Source organism: Tachypleus tridentatus, chromosome 9 (genome assembly GCF_004210375.1).
Source record: "Tachypleus tridentatus isolate NWPU-2018 chromosome 9, ASM421037v1, whole genome shotgun sequence".
In the NCBI taxonomy this organism is placed as follows: domain Eukaryota; kingdom Metazoa; phylum Arthropoda; class Merostomata; order Xiphosura; family Limulidae; genus Tachypleus; species Tachypleus tridentatus.
In genome coordinates this window covers 128305188-128326821 of record NC_134833.1, presented here as the reverse complement: position 1 = coordinate 128326821, position 21634 = coordinate 128305188, and the positions used below count along the sequence as shown (strand labels likewise).

The following is a 21634-nucleotide window of genomic DNA, read 5'->3' as shown; positions in this document are numbered from 1 at the left end:
GGCGTTTACAGACCTTTTTTTTTTAACTTAGACTAGGCTCCAAAAATGAAATCTGTGGTGAATACATTAATGAACTAGTTAATTATTGAATGACATAGTTTTAGATATATCATTGCTGGATTTGTATTTTGTGTTTTACATAAGGATGTTTAAACACCAACTACTTATAAAAAGATATGTTGAAACTGTGAACATTTAATACATTACTTGTTATGTTTTGTTTGTTTTTGTATAGCGCCCTCTCGTGGCAATTATGAAATGTACCTGTACATTGTTGTTCATGTACTGGAGAAAAGCGTCAAGGAGGTTGATGAGTGCCTCTATATTACAAGAAACATCGGAGTGTAAAATGATTAGTTATAATTGGTAAGTGAATGTAACAAAAAAAATTAACTGCCCATTTCATAATTGGTTGTTCATTATTTCGCAGGTTTATATAAGTTATAGTTGCTTTTGCATGTTTATATCCAGTTTGATCAACTTTATCCCTATCACTGTATGACTGTATTATCAGATCGTTTCACTTTTAGTTTATATTTATAATTTATGTTTATCTCACACCAGTTATTATTTGAGATTACGTATAGGAGGAGATTAATTGACTGCAAACTTTCGAATTAAAGAACTAAATTTCTAGAAATGCAGCTTCTTACTTTTGGTTATTTCTATAGAACTAGAGAATAATAAATCCTTATCCTTTTTTTTTTCTTGTATAGAAGTCTACCTCATGATGTAGTAAATCCAAATAAGTAATGTAGTGAAGAAAGTAGTTAGTTGTATATAAGGACAGAAGAACCAGCATTTAACAAAATCCAGATATATTGTTAAGTTCTCTTCTAGTTCAAAGACTTAATTAATTAAATTCACCACATTCTTTATGTCTGTTGAAAGCTTAATATTACAAATATAATTTGTAGATTATTTACCATTCAAGGAGAAAAGACAATTTCAAACTTGTCCACTTTTCATAGTTGGAGAAAGTAATTTTGAGAATTTGTGGTTTCTTCAAGGAAACCTCCCAAATCTGGTATATTTATCAAAAAATCTTGAAAAATATCATTTAAGGTTTCTGATAGTCAAATTTGAATTAGGGCATTCAATATGTTGCTGTGCACTTTGTCTTTTATAATGCCAAACAACAGGTTAATTCTTAAAATTGAAGTGCATGGAAATTGACAGTAAAGTTAACAACTAGAATGGTATTTTTAAGTTTGCTAACAACTCTTAAAAGCTGGAGAGAATGCTATTTAAAATGTCTGTTTTATTTAGAAGAAAAGATAACACAAAAATGTTAATGAATAGGGCTTATAATATGGAAGGTGCATTTTTATATGAAGAAGTGTAACATAACATTTTTGGACCTGTTGGTTCACCTCAGCTGTTTCACACTCTAATTTAAATTAACTTTAAAACCAGCCCTTATAATTTGTATACTTATCACATTTTTTTTAAAACTCATTTAAATTTACTACCTCTAAAACATCCGAAGGCAACCCATTTCAAGTGTCAACCATCCTCTTAGAAAAATAATACTCTTTTAGTTGAAGGGGACTCCTACCCAACCAAAATTTAAACTTGTGTGCTATACTCCTACTATTCTTACTGTTAAATATGGAAAAAGACAATGCATCAACACTATCAATTTCCTTTACAATCTTAAACAACTCAATCATTTTCCATCTAATTCTTCTTTTTCAAGAAAAACAATTTGAGGAATTTTAGCCTCTCTTCTTATTGACAACCTATTCATTCCAGACACTATTCTAGTAACTCTTCTCTGAACTGTTTACAACAGTTTGATGTCTTTCCTCAGGTAAGGAGTCCAGGACTGAACAAAATATTCCAAATGTGGCCTAACCAGTGATCTTTACAATGAAATTATAATATTTTCAGATTTGTATTCAGTATTTCTGTATATACAACCTAAAATCCCATTTGTCTTGCCACCAGCAACAGCACACTGCATGGATGGCTTTAAAGACTGATCAACTATGATCTCTTTCTTTTATAACTCTGTTAAGGCTTTTTCCATTCAAATTATGATAACCCATGTACATTATCTTGCATTTGTTATAATTGAAACCCATCTGACATATATTTGTTCAACTCTATACATTATCTGAATCCTTTTATAAATCAGTAGCATCCTTTTACGGCTAGCAACACCCAAGACCTTAAAGTAATCTGCAAATATAAGGAATTTATTGAATATTCCTTCTTCCATGCCATTGATATAAATAAAAAATGGCAAAGGTCCTGAGATTGAGCCCTGAGGTGCCCCACTTGTGATATTAATCCAGTTTGACTGTATTCCATTTGGAACAATATTCTGCTTTCTTCCATCCAGTCATTTTTCTGTTCAATTTGCTGAATTATACCCCATCCTATGGAGACAGTTTTTATAAGCCTTTGATATGGCACTGTGCCATAGTGTATAAATGTATATCTTGCGTTTTCAAAGGATCTTTTGCAGTTTTTACAGCAGTCTACCCCACTATGTTAGGAATCATTAGGGACCTCAAAACTGTAACAAAAAGGAGATCTTTAACATGGGAAATACAGGCAATCTAGTCAACTTTTAGCAGCATTACATCTATAACTGATCATAAGAATGGAATGAGGCATAATAGGGTGAATTTGTTTTACACAGTCACCCACCTATTTCTTTAGAAACATCAGATGTGTAACTGCATAACACTCCTAGATGCTATAGATTGATAAAAGAAACCTAATGAAACATAGAATTGTGACTCCAAAACATTAATTATGCTAGGAATATAATACTGGATCTCTTCCAGATGAGTACTCCATATACATATACAACCATGAGATGGAGATGCAACAGTTAGTTGCTATCCTGGAACTTGTTAGAGTAGACATATACATGGGCATTTAAATTTCTTTAAAAGTATGAGAGTGGTGTAGAGGTAAAGAGGAGCAGGCAATAAAAAGTTTTACTAAAATACTTACAAAGTATGTGTCCTTTTTCCTCTCACTTACATATGCATGGAAAAGCCAAGCCAATATGTCATTACCACCATTCTGTTCACAGTCAGTGGAACATTAATCCTTAAACAAAGGAGAATGTTGTAGGTAGCAGCATCAGTTGATGATCGCCTCTCTTTAAGGGTTAAATAGAAGGCATGCTATGAAACATGTGCAATAACTAGCAATGTGAATGGATTTAATAATGAACAACAAGCTAGTCATTTTGTTGCACATATAAAATAATCAGTTTTTATTTCATTAAATAACTTTCCAGTAGAAGTATTGGTGGTTGTTACATAAAGGGTAACTTTCTAAAGCAGAGTATAGGAGCACACAATGGAAGGACATGACCTTAGCTGAGTTTGCTGAAGATATGGAAATACTGGCTTGATTACTTTATTCAGATGTTTCAATTAAAATGTGGAATTCATAGATATGTGAATGACTCATAGATCCCTTAGTTGATAAAGGTAGATAAATTGTAACAAAATAGGTGTATATGTTTAAGGGGAGCTGTTCACTTGGCAGTGAAACTAGAATCAATTGAAGTTGCAAATAAACAATAAATAACACCATCCAGGAATTATGGAAATGTTAGACCAAATAGTCTGAAAACACAAATAGCACCATCCAGGAATTATAGAACTGTTAGATCAAGTTGTCTAAAAACATTAAATAACACCATTCAGGAATTATGGATCTGTTATGTCAGATAGTATAAAAAATATTAAACAACACCATCCAGGAATTAGGAACTGTTAGATCAAATAGTCATAATAACACAGATAACACCATCCAGGAAATATGGAAATGTTAGATTAAATAGCCTAAAAAACACCATCCAGGAATTAATTTTGGAACTGTTAAATTAAATAGTCTTAAAACACAAATAACACCATCCAGGAATTATGGAAATGTTAGATCATATATTCTAGAAACAAATGACATCATCCAGGAGTTATGGAACTGTTGGATCATATCGTATAAACATTAAATAACACCATCCAGAAATTATGGAACTGTTAGATCATGTAGTATAAATATTAAATAACATCATCCAGAAGTTATGAAACTGTTAGATCATGTAGTATAAACATTAAATAACATCATCTAGAAGTTATGAAACTGTTAGATCATGTAGTATAAACATTAAATAACATCATCTAGAAGTTATGGAACTGTTAGATCAAATAGTATAAACATTAAATAACACCATCCAGGAATTATGGAACTGTTAGATCATGTAGTATAAACATTAAATAACATCATCCAGAAGTTATGAAACTGTTAGATCATGTAGTATAAACATTAAATAACATCATCCAGAAGTTATGAAACTGTTAGATCATGTAGTATAAACATTAAATAACATCATCTAGAAGTTATGGGACTGTTAGATCAAATAGTATAAACATTAAATAACACCATCCAGGAATTATGGAACTGTTAGAACAAATAGTTTAAAAAAACAAATAGCACTGTCCAGAAAGTATGGAAATGTTAGATTAAATAGTCTTAAAAATCTCAGATGAGAATATTCCATTTATCCTAGTTGTGATAAAGTGTTTATTATCTAAAAAGAATGTTCTTCAAGCTAATGGATTCATTGATTAGAAACCTTGCAGCATGTTGATAAATACTTATTTTTTTGGCAACTATAATTCAATCTTGTCCAGTAATCAAAACTAGGAAAATGAATTTATGCAAGCAGTAAGTGTTCATAAAACAAAATTCCAACAAGAGAGCCCCTCAGTGTGGATTCCTGTACATAGTGAAGGGATCTTCCAGAGAAGGTTTTATTCTTTCAGTTTACCTCTTCTGGGATCTAAACATCCATCTACATGTTTGCTGTGTGTGGTGACCTGTTAAGGGGAGGAGAGGATCCTGATGGTTAAGAGATCCAATCCTAACATACCACTTTGGCCTGTAGACTGGCAGCCTTGGGGTGGCTACCTAGGATCAACTGGCTGGTCCACTTGGGCTATGGTCAACCAAGTACCAGTGTCAGATGTTGTCAATGGGTGTTGTGAACATTGAATCTGATGCTGGTGTTTGGGTATAGTGCTCACAAAACCCTGGCATTGCTGCAATGTCTTTGTTTGGTGCTGTAGTGTATCCCTTCATAAGGCTCCATGGTTGGTGGGGTCAGTGGGCACTGAAATGTAGCTTCTTTATTATGGATATCTTTTTCTGACAAAATAAATAAAAATGAAAACATTGAAAAGAAACAAATCATTGGAAAATGACCACACATAAACAACTCTGTTGTAATTTGGTATCACAATCAGATTCTTCACCTTGATTTCTGGTTATCCATGCCTTATCTGAGAAATCCTTAGGGTAGATAGCTCCATTTTTTTTTATTCAAAATGGATTAGAGGAACTTGCTGGCTCTCCAAAGTCTGGAGACATTTTGGTAGAAACATTTTCAGCACAACATACCAAACTCCTCTTGAAATCAAAAGCCATTTGGGATATACTCATTAAGATTACTCCCCATGCAACTTTGAATTCTTCTAGAGGAGTTATAGTTGAGAGGGATTTAAAGAAAAATTCCTGAGTTGGAGATCCTCACTGGTTTCTCCAGCCAAGGCATTACTGCAGTGCACCAAATCTTCACTCATAAAGACAGAATTATGTATAGTACCATTATTCTGATATTAACGTGTACGTCACCACATCTTCCTGTCACAGTCAAAGTAGGTTATTTGAAATGCAAGGTATGGGCCTACATTCCTAACCCCGTTGGATGTTTCCAGTGTCAGTGGTTTGGTCACTCAAAAACATCATGTTGTGGTTCTTTGATATGTGCTCGTTGTGGTGGTAAAGAGAAAGACATTTACGAGTGGAACCTGGAACTATGCTGTGTTAACTGTAGTGGCCCACATCCCTCTTACTCTATTTCTTGCCCTAAATGGATAGAAGAGAAAGGTGCAATGTGTGAACTGTTCATAATATCATCTACCTAGAGGCGTGGGAATTATTGTCCCCAACTCCATCTCAGATATGCTGCTGCACTCCATTCCACTGCCAGAGTGGGGGTACAGACAAATCTTTCCATGTCTTGGACCACAATCTCTCTCTCTTCAATACTGGTTTTTATACTTATTTTCATGTACCTAGTAAGTCTTTTACTGCTATAGATCTTTTTATCTGCTCCCTTTCACTTTTTGCTTACTTTTCTTGGAGGATCTACTGTAATCCAAGGGGCAGTGATCATTTTGAGAGAGACTGGCTGTAGTCAATGCCATCCACCTGCATGACTCAATGGAGGTTGTACCAGGCCAACTGGCCTTCTTTCACCACTCGCTCAGAACTTGATCCTGTCATCATGTGTAAACCATCAATAGATATCTGTGTGGCAGCAGTAACTGACCAGGGAAGTCTTTTTCAAGCAACATCTTGTTTCTGTATTTTTTAACCTTGAGAGAGTTTATGATACAATATGTGGATATATGACATTTTGCAAGATCTCCACTCATATGGGTTGCATGGTTATTTACCAATTTTTATTAAACATTTTTTAATGAACCAGTGATTCCAGGTCTGTATGGTTTTGACACTTTCTCATTCTTTCCCACAGGAATTGTAGTTCTTTAGGACTGTCTTGAGTGTCACACTTTTCATTATAAAGATTAATGCCATCAGTGAACAACTACCCCCTACAGTTGCAAATGGTTTCTTTGTCGACAACTTCCACATCTCTTGTCAGTCATTGAACAAGAGGTTTATTAAGTGGCAGCTACAGACTGCTCTCAATCATTTACTGAAGTGGACCACAGCAAATGGTTTTAACCTTTCTCTCTCCAAAACTGTTTGCATGCAATTTTGCTGGCAGCGGGTATTCACCCTGATCTTGAACTCCCTATTAATGAAGTTGTGCTTGCTGTAGTCCCTGAAGCAAAGTTCTTGGGGCTCATTTTTGACCATAAGCTGACCTTTATTCCACACATTAAGCAGCTACATCTCAAGGGTACAAGAGCACTGAACATCCTCCTTGTCCTGTCTTCCACAACTTGGGGAGTAGATCAATATTTCATGCTAAAAATCTTTTGTGCCCTTATTTAATCAAAACTGGACTATGGGTCTCTTGTCTATGGCTCTGCCAGGACCTCGGCCTTGAAAATGTTGGAGCCTGTTTACCATTAGGAGCTTTGTCTCTAAATCGAGGCTTTCCACACTTGCCCAGTTCAGAGCTTATACACAGAGTCTCATGAACCTCCTCTACATCTCTGCCCTTTGCATCTGTCTTCAATGTATCCTTCAAAACTTTGATCTTTATCACAACATCCCATATGGAGTTGTGTTTTCTTTTCTCAGTAGGCCACACTTTTTCATAATAGATGGTCTGCCATTGATTCTTTTAGCCTTCATATCCTGATGTAGTTGGATGAAATGGATCTGTCTTTGGATAACATAGCAGTATCCACAGATCAGCCCATCCAACCATGGCTAATTAATATCCCCAAATGTAACCTTCCTTTGAGTCATCTGAAGAAGGCAGATACTCTTGTTTGGAAGTATCATCTTCTATTTGCTGAATGTTTTTTGAACCTTCATTCCATTCTCATTTATGCAGATGGTTTGAAATCATGTGACTGTGGGCTCTGACATGATTTGCTGTGATTCGGTTGTTGCACACAAAATCCCCTCTGCAGTTTCTGTGTTCACTGCCAAATTGTATGCCATTTCTCTTGCCCTGGATCATCTAAAACTGTGCAGTACACGAACTGTATGTCTGGCCATGTTGGTGTTTGAAGGAATGAACTTGTTGATATTGCAGCTAAGTTAGTCTGCTCTGTTACTATCACTGCTGTGTCTGTACCATACATGGACTATGGTCCTGTATTCAAGGCTCGGCTCCAAACCATTTGGCAGCCAACTTGGAGTGAGCAACATGATAATAAACTTTTCCAAATCAAACTATCTGTTGCTCTTTGGCTGTTTTGCTTCTGTATGGATCAGAAGGAGGAAATTGTTCTGGCTAGGCTATGCATTGGTCACAGTTTTTTAATTACCACTTTCTTTTATTTGGTACTGATGCACCAATGTGTTGTCTGTGTGGTACTCAGGTCACAATAGCACACATCTTACTGTTATGCTGTTGTTATGATTGAAAGCAATGGCACCATTTTAAGCATATTTTTACAGTGGGTTTACCCTTGACATTGGTGAGGGTGATAATGTCCACCTCAGTTGTGTTCTAAAACTTTTAAGGGCCATTGGCTTTTATAACTCTAAGATTTTAATCCAAGAATTGGACTATGTTCTGTTTTAGCATGATTACCTTTTACATATTTTACTAATTTCACTTTTTACTGGCTGTTTGGCAGTTGCTTTGTGCCAATAAACTCTTAACAACCAACCAACAAGAGAAAAGTTGAAAGTTGCCCTTGCTGTAAGAGACTTTTTCCATACAACATGATATGTGAGTAATTGATAAAAAGAAATAGTGTCATATAGGAAATAGACTTCATGCTGAGACATGGATTGAGCTTAGACTAACATTAAACAATTTCAGTCTATGATTAGGGATTCCTTTTGCATTACATGAAAATTACAACACAAAACATTGAACTTCTAATGGTAACAGAGAGTACAATTATTGTACTTTCCAGAAGTGAAATACAGTTCCAAGATTTGTTAGAAATAATTTAGGACTAGTGGCTGGGAATTGATAGAACTAAATGCTCTAATAGCTGTTAAGGAATTATTGTTCTAAAAACTGTCATGAATGTAAAGAATACATATTACCATTAGAACCGTGAAAACAGTGAACAATGAGATTTGAGTCAGTTTTATGTGAAATACCAGTATTCACTGTATAAGTAAGATGTATGAAGTCTGATGTTAAATCATCAAATAAGGAAAGTTTACCACCTCATTTACAAGAGCTATACAACAAGAACTGTGAAAGCTTTACCTGATCAATGTCATCAAGTTACATGACTTAGAATGCCAATAGTTTCTCTGGTAGACCTGAAGAATTAGACAGACAAATAAAAACTTCCAGTTTAAAAACAGATTGAGGCTATCAAAGAAATAAAATCCATGCAAAAACAATAAGTAACAGAATCAACTGCTTTTTCTTGTGCAGTGGCATATTTAGGTAGGGGCTAAAGATTTTAATGGGGGCCCATTGATAATTTTATTCTATGTTAAATTATATGGGATGTTGGGTCCACAAAAATTACTAGCCTCTGGGACCACACAACCTTAAATCTACCGTTGCTCTTATGCACTTCCCAGTGACATCTTTTCAGATTTCAGTACTAGTAATAAAGAAGAAGAATGATGGATCCACAAGGATTTGTGTTGACTATCAAATGATACAATGAAAGATGCCTACCCATTGTCAAGAATCTATTTTATGAATCAGTAGAGTTCTGCACATGAGATCTGAAGAGTGAATATTGGAAACCACTTGTTGGACAAAGGCTTTTACAGGATTGAATAGATTGTAGCATTTTGTATGTTACCTTGTGAGGTATATAATGCACTTGTTGTTTTTTGAATGATGAATGGAATATGTTCTTTTTAGACCACACTGGTATGTATTATTTATATATGTGGATGACATAATCACACATGGAATGTACTTCATTGATGCTTGTAATGGGATAAGAAAAGTACGTGATTGGTTGAGAACCCTAAGTTGAATCATATGAAATGTTCACTGTTTTATGTACATGTGAGTTTCCTGAAACATGTAGTATAGAAGGAGTGTCTACAGACTCAGCAAAGATTAAGTCTGAATTGAATTGGTCAGTATCAAAGTGTGAAGTAAGAGAATTGTTTTGGATTGTGCTCCTATTGTCATTGTTTTGTAAAATCTCTCTCTTCCGTAGTGTATCTTTTATGCATACTACTACAAAAACTAAAATTTTGCTGGACTGTTGATAGTGAAGAGTCAGTTGACAATCTGAAAAAAAAGAACTAAATACTTCTCCTGTATTGGCATACTCAACTCTTATGGACCCACTCATAATTACAGATGGAATTGATATTGCCATAGGAGAAGTATTATCACAAATTCAGCATGGGAAAGAGCTTGTAATAGCATGCTATTAGCAAGGCAGTAGATGCTGCAATAAGAAGATATTGTAAAACTCAGAATGAACTACTCAGTGTTGTTAGAGCCCCAACTCATTTTTATCACTAACTCAATACAGAAGACCAGATGACAACATGACTCCAGAAACTTCATGATTATAGTATCCATGTAATGCTGATGCATTATCTTAAAGTTCATGGCTTAATCTCCTTGCTACAGGTAGGTCAACCTGAACATGTCAACATTTTAGTTTGTTTTGAATTTTGCACAAAGCTACAAGAGTGCTATCCGTGTTATGAAAATTACATTCAAATTTTAATTAAACTACTTTATCACTGCAAACTTTGTATCAAAACTTAATTGATTAATTAGATTTTAATATTATATATTTTTAACTTCTTAATTTTACAAGGAAATGTTTAGAGACTTATCAGTATCCTCTAGTACGAGAATTGTGATATTTATTCCATATATCTTTCTTCATCTCTAATTTATTTACCACCCCTGTGAGAAGTATAGTCATAAATTATAAAATCAGACCCAACTGTCTCATTCTCTTTCACAGTGGCATATTTAGGTAAGGGCTAAAGGGGACTTAACCCCAAGGCCCATAGTCTTAATGGGGACCCATTGATAATTTTATTCTATGTAAATTACATGGGATGTAGAGTTCATAAAAATTATTAGCTCCTGGGTCTATACAACCTAAAATCTACCACCTCTCTTTCACCAGTTATCAGTATTTTTCTCTTGTGTTTTATATCATATTATTTATAAGCAAACTAACCCATCTCCTTACTCAGCCCAAATGATGGGAAAAGTTAATTTATCAATTTAAATTAATTCATGGACTATAAAAAAGTTAAGTGTGTTGCAAAGCTCTGAGCTACTTATACTGTCCACTGCAAAAAGTGATGATTGAGCATTTCAGTCATGCTAAAAGCTATTGAACAATAATATTAGATAAATTTACATTTTTATTATTTATGTCATGTTTCAAAATGTGAAGTTAGTGCAATTAATTCCTAATAATTTGATACTGAATATCTTGCTTGTGCAGCTTTTCGAATAGGAAACATATAAGTGCTCAGAAAGACACCATAGTTCTCAATGTATCTAATATAACCAATAAAAATCCAAGGTTTTAATCTATCAAATGATGCATTATGTTGTTTTCAGTACAGAGAATTGTCTGTTTCATATCTTTAGACCAACAAAGCTAAGCTACACCCAGGATTCTGCTTCTGTAGCCCTTTCCAGTGTGTTCAACTCCTCCACTTATTTTTAGGCTCTCTCTTTTGTGGTAGGCATGATTGGTTATGGTGCATCTAGCTATCCAGAAGCTTGAGCTTCTGGCCTAGAGGATTATACTATCTTTCACATGACATTTTGGTTTAATTTGTAAGGTTGACATATATCTGGCCCAGCTTCAGCTCAGTTCAACAGTCATTTTTCTCAACAGTAATACAATTAATATTGGCAATGTACTGCTAGAAGGTTGAACCCTTTTCAGTCAGTGGTGTCAACCATAACTCCTCTTTTTGACTTTGCTCTTTGAAAGAGGTTTTCACATCTTCCACAGTTGCCATTGTTCATGGTAGCCTTGTTGACTACTGTTCAGTTATTGCAGCTACATACTTTTAAGTCCCCAGCATCATCCTGATTCTTCACATTGTTTTGGGTAATTGGTCTTAAATGACCATTTTAGTTATCAAGCAAGTAGATTCAGGTATGTGTTCTTTTACTACACCTGTTTGTGACCTGACTCTTTATGTGCCATATATTCCCTTTACCTGCAGGTTTATTTTTAGTAGCAACTGACATATGGATATCACCTGTGGAAGTAATTTGTGTTTATGTACAGAACACTTTCTTATTTTCTCTCACCAGTTCTTCTTACCCAACACTCTGTCATTAGGAATGAGGTTCAGTTATTTTCTCTAATTCATCTGATCACTATCCAATCAGCTTTCATCTTGGTCATGTTCAGTGAAGGTCTTGAAGGTTTTATTGCTTGAACTTGTATTTTAATTTTGGGGTTTCATTAAAGGTGTCTTCTTTGAGTCACATCGTATCATATTTCTCTTTCTATATGTGCTTAGCAGCCTGGTCATATTGCCTGCTAGAGGTCACTGTGCAGACTAATATGTGGACCTCCTCAATTACCCTTATCTCACATTATTTGCCTAATCTGGTAATCTCTTCACCTGAAGGGTTTTGTCTACTCCTGAAGTTATCTTTATTTCTGTTAGATTATTCAGAGAGGTGAGTATTTTTATTTCTGTGTTTCAGGTTCTCTTACCTTGTTTTCATAAGATCACACTCTATGGTGAATGTTGACCAGACAGGTGTGTTTTATCAAACCAATTCCACGTTAGGAACCACTGTCTCACTACAGTTACTACTGGTTGCAACAGACTCTATAGAAGTGAGGGTTCCATAAGACATCAAGGAGCTTACTAGGTGGTATAACCATACTATGCTGAACTACCACGAATAAAGCTGAAGGGAATCCTTCTAATCCCTGCTGATCATTGGATTGAATAAATTGAGGTTGACTTGCTTTTAACACTTTAAAGAACTTGGCTCACCGAATGCAATATTTCAAGAGCATTGTTCATCAGGACTCCCCATTGCACATTACTTCTTAAGATTCTACAAGTGGAGCTAGGGAGCCCTTACTATACTCACTTTATAGTCATTGAGGTGGTGGACAGAGGCTTTTCCTCCAGAGTGTTAGAATGAATTTCTCCACTCTTGCATAGAAAAGTGAAGTTGAGGGCCCTCCTACCCAGGTCCCTGGATGTTTTTTTTTCCCAGATGTTGATAGGAACAGTACCAATCTACTTGTATTACTTGTTCAAATTTGATGCCTTGGTACCTAATTGGGATTTGTATGGTCCACCATTTTCTGTCAGTATCAGTTCAATATACTGTTCAAGGAAGGGAGTTCACAATCTCCTAATGATTCTGAATGCAGAATGGTTCCATCCTGGGTCCTTGGTTGAGCACAGTTGTTCTACCTCCTCCTCATAATTTGGGGTCAAATGGAAGGCTCCTTGCCAACTTGTTTGGGAAGTGAGAATGAATATTCATAATTACAGACCAAATATTTTCTGTTCCTCTGGTTGAGTAAGGCATATGTAATCCTGCCATTTTGGGATGTTGCCTTTCAGGTTTCTTCAGGTAGAGGAGATGGTTTGTCTGCTTAGATGTTGCTTACCTTATGATTTCAGTGATTTGGAACACATTCACCATGACTACAAGTTGGGATCTAATCAATATATATAATATAAATAAATATAATGTTGCAGTCCAATTGCCCTAGCCATCTTTAATTCCAACTCTTAAGTAGTGGAACCTTGGTTGTCAGGTTGGGACTGACCTATAGTGATGATTGCTTGTGTACAGTTCTACCCTAGATATAAAAACTAAGTTTGTGGTAAAGAGCATACCTGTTCTGGATGTAGTGTTTTTTCCCTACTCAGGTACCACTCACATCTGCAGGTGCTTTTTGAATGGATAATGTCCTTGCTGATGGACATGGGGTGACAGCTGATCTACAGGTTATAGAAGAGTTGAATTCATAAGCTATTATAAAGTTTTTAGGGGTGAAATGTCAAGCATGATTTCCTTATGACTTGGATTATGAGCAAGGAGATATCACAGAAGAGTGCAGATATTGTAGATGAGATTGACTTGTCTGAAAACTTCTATAACCATCTAAAGATTAACAGGTAATGACAGTCTTCTTAGTATGAACCCATAATTATTCGAAAGAAACTTGTGTATTTGAAGGAGAAGGATCCCAAGCTTCAATTATTGTTAGAATAGGCTCTTGTAGAAGATGAAGCCTCAACAGTTCCAGTTTGTTACTGTAAGAATTCTGGTGCCCTTATGAGGAAATAACATTTTCCTGATGTTCATGCAAATAAAAAATATTGTGCACTTACTCTTGTTTATTAGTTCTTCTTAGTCCAATTAATCTTCAAAATGATCAAACAAGTTTCTTTGCAATTGTGGAGTCACTAAAAGATATCTTAAAAATAAAATAATTGTAGGTATGGAATGACTAGGTCATTCATCTGATATCAATCTGATTAAAAATTTATGGGCTGAGCTAAACCAATTTATGAAAGATCGCAAGCCAAACATGGAAGATGAACTTTTTTAAGTACTCAAAGAAGTGTGACAGTCAATCCATCAAGAATTTCTGCACAAACTGATTGAAAGCATTCCATGTCAATGGGAAGCAGGACTGAAACCCTAAGGAATGCCAACTAAATATTAACTTATGAAACTGGTTTGCATTATTTTGTGTTTCATTTTTACATTTGATTATTGCAGAGAAACTTAGTTTGTTTGATCATTTTGTAGGCTAAATTGAATAAGGTCTAAGAAACTATAGTGGGGGCACAATACTTATTTGACAAATCTCATTGAGTGCATTCTAAAAACATATAGTTTTACACATTTATATGTTATCTAATAAAAATATAACAGACTATGAATATTTTCAAGTGGGACCACTTTTATTTCTCCACACTGTGTATTTACCTTTTTTAAATAAAGATATGAAATGGTACCTCTGAATACTGCGAGACTTCTCACACATCACATGCCAATTGATTGGAAATACAAATAATATCCTACTGCACTGTTAAACTAATTCCAGATTTTACAGATACCTTGAGCTGAATCATCATTGATTGCATTGGACTACTACCAGAGACTTTATCATAATAGCAGTATCTTTTTACCATTATTTATGCATTTTCCTGAAGCAATAAATATTTTGAAAATTACAGTTCCTGACAATAAAATTTTCAGTTTGGTTGATCTTCACAAGTTCATATGGTGGACGTAGGAACCAATTTTATGTAAAAATTATTTGGCAGCTTATGCAGGAGTCTAGGATCAAACAGTACAAATTCAGAATATAACATCAACAATCACAGGATGCTTTAGAAATGGTCTACCAGGCCTTAAACAACATAATATAGCTCTATTGTTTAAAAAATGAAAATGATTAGATGAAAATATTGCTCTTTTATTGTTTAGGGTTCATAAGATTATTCGAGAACCTTTTAAGTTTCAGTCCATTATTTTCAGTCACATTGTTTGTAGTCCATTAAAATTGTTAAAAAAACAAACTGGAATCAACCTCTTAACTTGTATGCTTAGTTTCAAACAGAGACTATCTAAGACATGTGAAATGACTAAAGAAAATTTGAAAAAGAGAAATTAAAAGTTAGAAAGAGAGATTTTTCAGCCTTGAAAAAAAAAGTTTTGGTTTTCCTTTCCCAAGACCTTTACATACAAGGTATTATTATCCTTAGTTAAGTGATCTGCACTGTATTGTGAAGACATCAGGATATATAAAATAAAGACATTTGTGTCTCATCAATATGATAAGGAAATGGACTAAACAAGATAACAATTATGATAAAATTGTTGTTGCCTCTGTTGTATTAGTGAATGCTGCAAATGAAGTAGAACCTGAAAGTGATCCATGTCCAGTTCCATTCAGTAGAGAGTAGGGTGGAGATGTTCTGATGGATGTTTCCCCATCTTCAGCTTCCTAGATGTCAGGTTCATGGGTGATCTGGTGTTGGGTTGGCAAAGGTCCTCATTCAGTTTGAGGCAGATGTTACTTTTCTGTTGTGCCTCACTTGGTTTGATATGAAGATGATAGGTACCTTTCTCCTGCTGAAGCCTGGATGCTGAATTCTTGGTGCTGCCTAATTTTAAAATGGAGTTGACCCACCATACATAGCCCAATACACTCTAGCCACACTACATGTATAACATTTCTAAAAATCTGATATAAGTTCTATATCTCCTGCTTGTCCTTGCAACACTCCCTTTCTGGGAAAAGAGTGTATTCTGGTACAGATGAGTTGAGGTCTCCAATGAGCGTCCTTCTGTACTGTTTAAAAATGTTACCTTCTGATATAATAACATCTGTTCATGTCTAACTAGAGTGCAACATTAATAGAGGTTATTATATCAGAAGATAAAATTTTTAAACACTGTCATATTTTTCACAGATACTTCTCACAACTGTAACCTTTCCTTCTCACTTTCAATGCTTCTTATTTTATTGCCTCATCTTGAAGAGATGATTGAACAATCAATATTGTGGGAGCCAGTTTCACTAGAGGTGGTGTTGCACCCCTATTGGTGGAGGTTTGTCACATGATTATTTGCATGCAACAATGGAGCAGTATTATGTAAAACAAGAGATTAGGTACAAGTGATAAAGTTTGGATACTGGGGGCAGAACTGGATCAGAAAAAGCTATATGTAGGAGGGGGTGAGTATCTATCAAAAATACATTTTCAGTGGTGGAAAATTAATATATTGGTTTAACAAAGAGTGTGTGATGCTATAAAATGAAAACTTTTGATTTAAATGCATTGATTCGTCAGTTGGTTACCTTCACTGTTAATATTTTTGGCTGTAACCTTAGTATCTCTTGAAATTAGACTAACTTGAAGATTCAGGGTATTCCAAAATCCCCACAATGAAAAAAGATATGCAATGAAAAATAATAAAACACATGTATACCTTGAACATTTTTAACACTCTTACGAAAAGTGGGGCCTAATGGGCCCCAGAGCAACTTGAAAGGTTATTAATATTAGGCTAATAATTTTGTATTTAAATGAAATTGCCATTTAAATCCATTAATGAATGGATTAATGAGATTCCCACTGTCCCTATCTACTATCTAGTGAAACCACAGCCAGGGGAACGGGCTTGGAGAAATCAGGACTAGAAACGTCTTTTCGTAGGAGTGTTAATCATTATTATTAGTAAAGTAACATTGAGAAATAATACAATATAACTTACATTGTACATTTAAAAGTGACACTAATTGTTGCAAAACTTCATATAAGCCTCCCTGACAAATGCTAATGACCAGTAGAAGTTCTTTGAATGACCCAATTCAACTTTAGATTAACTTGAGTTTCATGATAAATTACTATGATGTTACTGTTTAACTATAGGTTCAGATAGCAAGACAATACAGGTTGTATTGGCAGAAGTATTTTACAAAAGTATTTGAAAAGCTTGTTATGGTATTGGAATAACTGACTTGTCTAACCAATTTTTGAAGTTTTGTTTTGATAATTCCTCCATCTTTTTGTATGAACTCATCTTAGTGGTTATTGTAATCATTGAGACTTAGAAAGTTTTAAGAAGATGTTTCACAAAATATTAGCAAAATTAATACTAAAGGTGTAGATGAAAAATGAAAGAATTGGACTGAAAATTACCTTAATGATAGAAACTAAACAATGAGGATAAATGAAAAAATGTTTAGCTGGGTAAATGTGATGAAACATTGTAGAATGGACGGCAACTGCCTGTTGTGGAGACACAAGTGTAGAGGACAACATTTCGAAAGTCTTCTGCCTATCGTCTTCAAGTCAGTCTACACTTGTGTCTCTACAACAGGCAGTTGCTGTCCATTCTACAAAGTTTCACTGTGAATACTCTGCCTAAACAATATTAAAGAATGGGTAAATGTGATTTGTTAGGTTCTTTAGGAGTCTCTTTATGTCTCTGTAGCTCAGTGCATCTGTCACGGTTCTAATGTTATGTCGGTTTTCCTCCATAGTTTTAGCATTGTTTGCATCGAGAGCATGTTGGATCCTTGCACCCTTTGTTTTCTGCAATTTAAACTCTGCCAAAGTTTGCATGGCAAACATGTGTCCTGCAGAGTTATCATGGGACTTCAGTGATGTGGTCGCCATCTTCCAGTTCCGGAAGCCTTCATGGGTGAAGGACTTCTCAGTTTTACTGAAGTGTGTGTGACTGACAAGATGACATACTAAGCAGAATGCAGCATCTTGGGTCACAGAGTACTCCAACCACGAGTACTTATCATGCCAATTCTTGTTGAATGACCTTGACTGGCTGCTGTATTCTGTGGCTGGGTATCTCTTCAAGTCTGGACAGGTAGGACCACTATCTGGAAGCTGGCTCAGATCCTTGGGTCCTGGTGGTAGTTTTTCATCCTGGGTGTGAGTGGTGTCCTCTTGCAGCCGGGGTCCCATACTAGTTGTGTCTGCATTTTCACCATCATGATCACCACTGTTCTTCTCACTTGCACCACGTGTTTGTAGGACCATCTACTCGCTGCCTCTTCTTGGGTAGTAGGCAGTGTTGCATAATCAACCATATGTGTAGTATGACCGGTTTATATTTTGGTGGGTGATGTCTGACTCGTCTTGTGTGTTGGTGTCCTTGTTTGAAAACGAGTCGCAGATTTTGTTTTCCTTTTATTAATCCAACTTGAATGTGTGTTCCACTGTGAGACTGAGTACCAGAGAGAGAGAGAGCTGCATAAACAAACATAACTCCCTTTTATACAGAGCGCACGAACATCAAAGTGACCCCTGAGCTGGCTGACTGCTAGTACCACTTCTTACTTCCAAATTGTGTTAATTTATATGAAACGAATGGGAATTTCTCTTTTTATATTGGCATTAAGTCTTACAAAGGATATTCATTTTAAACATCGAAATCTAAGGAAAAAGATATACATACTATTGGGTCATTTCATGAATAAGGAACAAATAACAACTAAACATAGTTGAACATTATGAACAACTGCTCTGCAGCATTGAAATCACCAAATTATGCTAATAGCACATGAAAATTCAGAACATATCCTTGAAATACTGTTAGAGAAAGTGTTTATCTTTAACCATATAGCACAAGTACTTAATTGGAGGGTAGTGATAATGTAAAATTACAGGGCTAATTAGGGAACACAAACACAGCTTTGATTGGGCATGTTGTAAAACTGTGGGCAGCTAATGGGAGTGAGCAGGGGGTGGCATGCGGTTGGCATCCGGATCTCGATTAGGCTGAGCTGATTGTTAGCTGTACGCACAGTGTATACCATGGTCAGCAGCTCGGTGATCATATGCTTAAGGTGTTCATGGCGGAATTGTGAGCTCAAACAAAGCAAACCCGCGGCCTGGATATAAAATGGTCATAGTAGCACCAAAACAAAATGTCTAAATTGCAGTTAACCTTCACAGAAAGGCTGGTTTCTTCATAAGTTCACATTATTCATACAGGTCAAACTGTGATTGTGATATTGTTCTTATTATCTTTAGTGTGACAAGCATCTGTTACAATAATGTAACTACTACATTACATTAAATAAGGCACTTCTAAATAGCCCAATGACAATTTCAAAATTCATTCTAGAATTGTTTAGAAATATTATTTGGTCAGTTAACATGTAAGGTTATTATCTAATCATAAGTATAACATTAACTGGATTGTAAGTCACAATTTTAAGTGTATGCCACAATCATCAGTACAATTTTGGATGGCTGATGCAAAATGATCTCACAGAGGACACAACACTGGCTAAATGTTTCATGGTTTTGACCTATACACAATACACTTATATATGCATGCTATGTTTTACTTTTCAATAAAAGATAAATGAAATTAATGGGTAAATACCTGTGAAACCTTTGGTTTATCAAGTAAAATCCCTGATGATCTGTTGTAACTTGAAATCAACGTGGTTGTCTAATCTTTGTCAACGCTCAAGATAGAATGGCATTACACAGGGAGCGGCAATACAGCGCATGAGTTTCAGTGCATTCAGTACATTGCTATGGGACACATGACACATACTTCTGTCTTAATGAAGATGTTGAGTTCTACAGATCTATGTCTGTGATGTTAATTGTTAAGCAACAACGATGATTGTGTTTTCCATATTTTATGAATATATGTAGGTAACAATATTGGGGGGCTGAGGGGGGCTCAGCACATTGGGGGGCTCAAGCCCCCCCCCTGGTGCTGCCACTGAAATGACTCTTATTCAAATGGACCTTGAGAACCTGAGTTAATGAGCGAGCATGTTAAATATGAGGTTTAATATTGAGAAATATAAATGCATTCAAAATTGTCAGTGTTCAGCCTGTGTCTTCCAGTACATATATGAGGGTAAATGACACAATTGAAAATATTAATATGAACAGAGTTTCTCTAACTTGGAACCTCAAAGTATTTAATGTACAAATTTCAAAGCTCACACTTCAAGTTTCATAATTCATGCATGAAAATTTTGGTACTTGCATGTGAAAGAAATAATTTTATCTTTCTGACACTGTTATTAATTTCACAGTAATTGTCAGCCTCAAACACATTTACATTTAGAGGCAAATGTTAGGTTTATATATGTAGTATACATTGTAGATTGGCTTAACCCATGTAAACAGTAAGACACAGTGGGATGTTTACAGACCTATACCACTAGAAACTGGAGTTCGATACCTGTAGTGAGCAGAATACAAATAACTCATTGTGTGGCATTGTACTTATCCATAAACAAAAACAAGAACAGTAAACAGTAGTTGAACACACAATGTCATGTGGTTTCCTGTTTCTGTGAGACCTGTCATTCAACTATCAATTAAATGAATGAGTACAACAAGGATATATGTGGGTGAATTACTGACTGGTAATGTAATTAGTCTAGATTTCGTACCTACAATGCTTACAATAAAAGCAACAACAAAATTTCAATTGAATTACCAAACAACTTATTTGTGGAGTGGTCAATAATTGATCATGAGTTGTTACTTTTTGCACCATTGAAGAAGAATGATAATTAACAATCATTCTAATATTTAGGTTAAAGGATGCCTACCCAAACTTGCATTTATGTTGGGATCACACACTTTAGTTTTAAAGTGACAGAAATTGTCTAGTTTTATTAGCACATCACTATATCACAGACAACATTTTCCTCCTTTTTTCAATAGCATTACAGTTTCAGACTACAACACATGTACATGTATATTACATGAAGAAATCCCAAACTAACAGGAAATGAGTGCTGTTTGTAACAGACACAATTGTTACAGTAGACATCAGCACCATCCTTAATTTTGTACAGTAATAACTTATGTGTACACACTCAGATTTTAAATCCTCAATCTCTGACACTCAGTAGCATTTTATCCTCAGTTCTGTTATGTAGATGCCTGCATATATTAACATAGGGGTAATAGGTTTCAATCAAGAAAGCCTAGAAGCAAACTTGTTGGTTGTGATTTTGTTTAGATAGTTATAAATTTATGAGGATAATTAACACTATAATGTGGTTTATGCTGTTAATTTGAATTATTTTAAAATTTCTTTTGGACAGGCAAATAGATATGAATGGCTATGAGTAAGTTGGTTCAAAAAAATTTAAAAATATTTTTTAATATTTTTTATCGTCAGTCATTGTTTTCCCTTGAACAGAGAGTGATCTCAGTGAGCTAGATGATCTTTTGTTGCCGTCTCTTTCTTGTGAAAATAATAACAGCACCATCTGTAGGGAGGGTCATAAAACCGTACGTAGTAGCATTTATTATTATTTTTTTAATGTCATAACATCCATCAAAATCCTAGAGACTTCTAGTATTAGTACAAAAGAAACTAAGTATTTTATTTATCAGTCTTATCAGTGAGATGATCCTCTCAAGATCAAGTAATTTACCTTAACTTTTTCCAAGTGTAGTTCTTCAATAACTCTCTTACCAAATGTATTACATATACCTT

General features: G+C 35.1%; 1 protein-coding gene across 3 annotated transcripts in view; it reads left to right on the top strand.

Annotated features, from left to right (window-relative positions):
- Positions 1 to 241: 241 nt before the first annotated feature.
- Positions 242 to 21634, top strand: part of Axud1 (AXIN1 up-regulated 1) — a 34353-nt gene continuing 12960 nt past the window's right edge. Inside the window, exons 1-2 of one of the 3 annotated variants that reach the window (XM_076457176.1) lie at positions 259 to 366; positions 21335 to 21426. The gene's annotated coding sequence lies outside the window, so the exon portion shown is untranslated. Of the gene's footprint in view, positions 367 to 16091; positions 16359 to 21334; positions 21427 to 21634 lie in introns of those variants that run through there. The other 2 variants (XM_076457178.1, XM_076457175.1) reach the window with 2 other exon arrangements.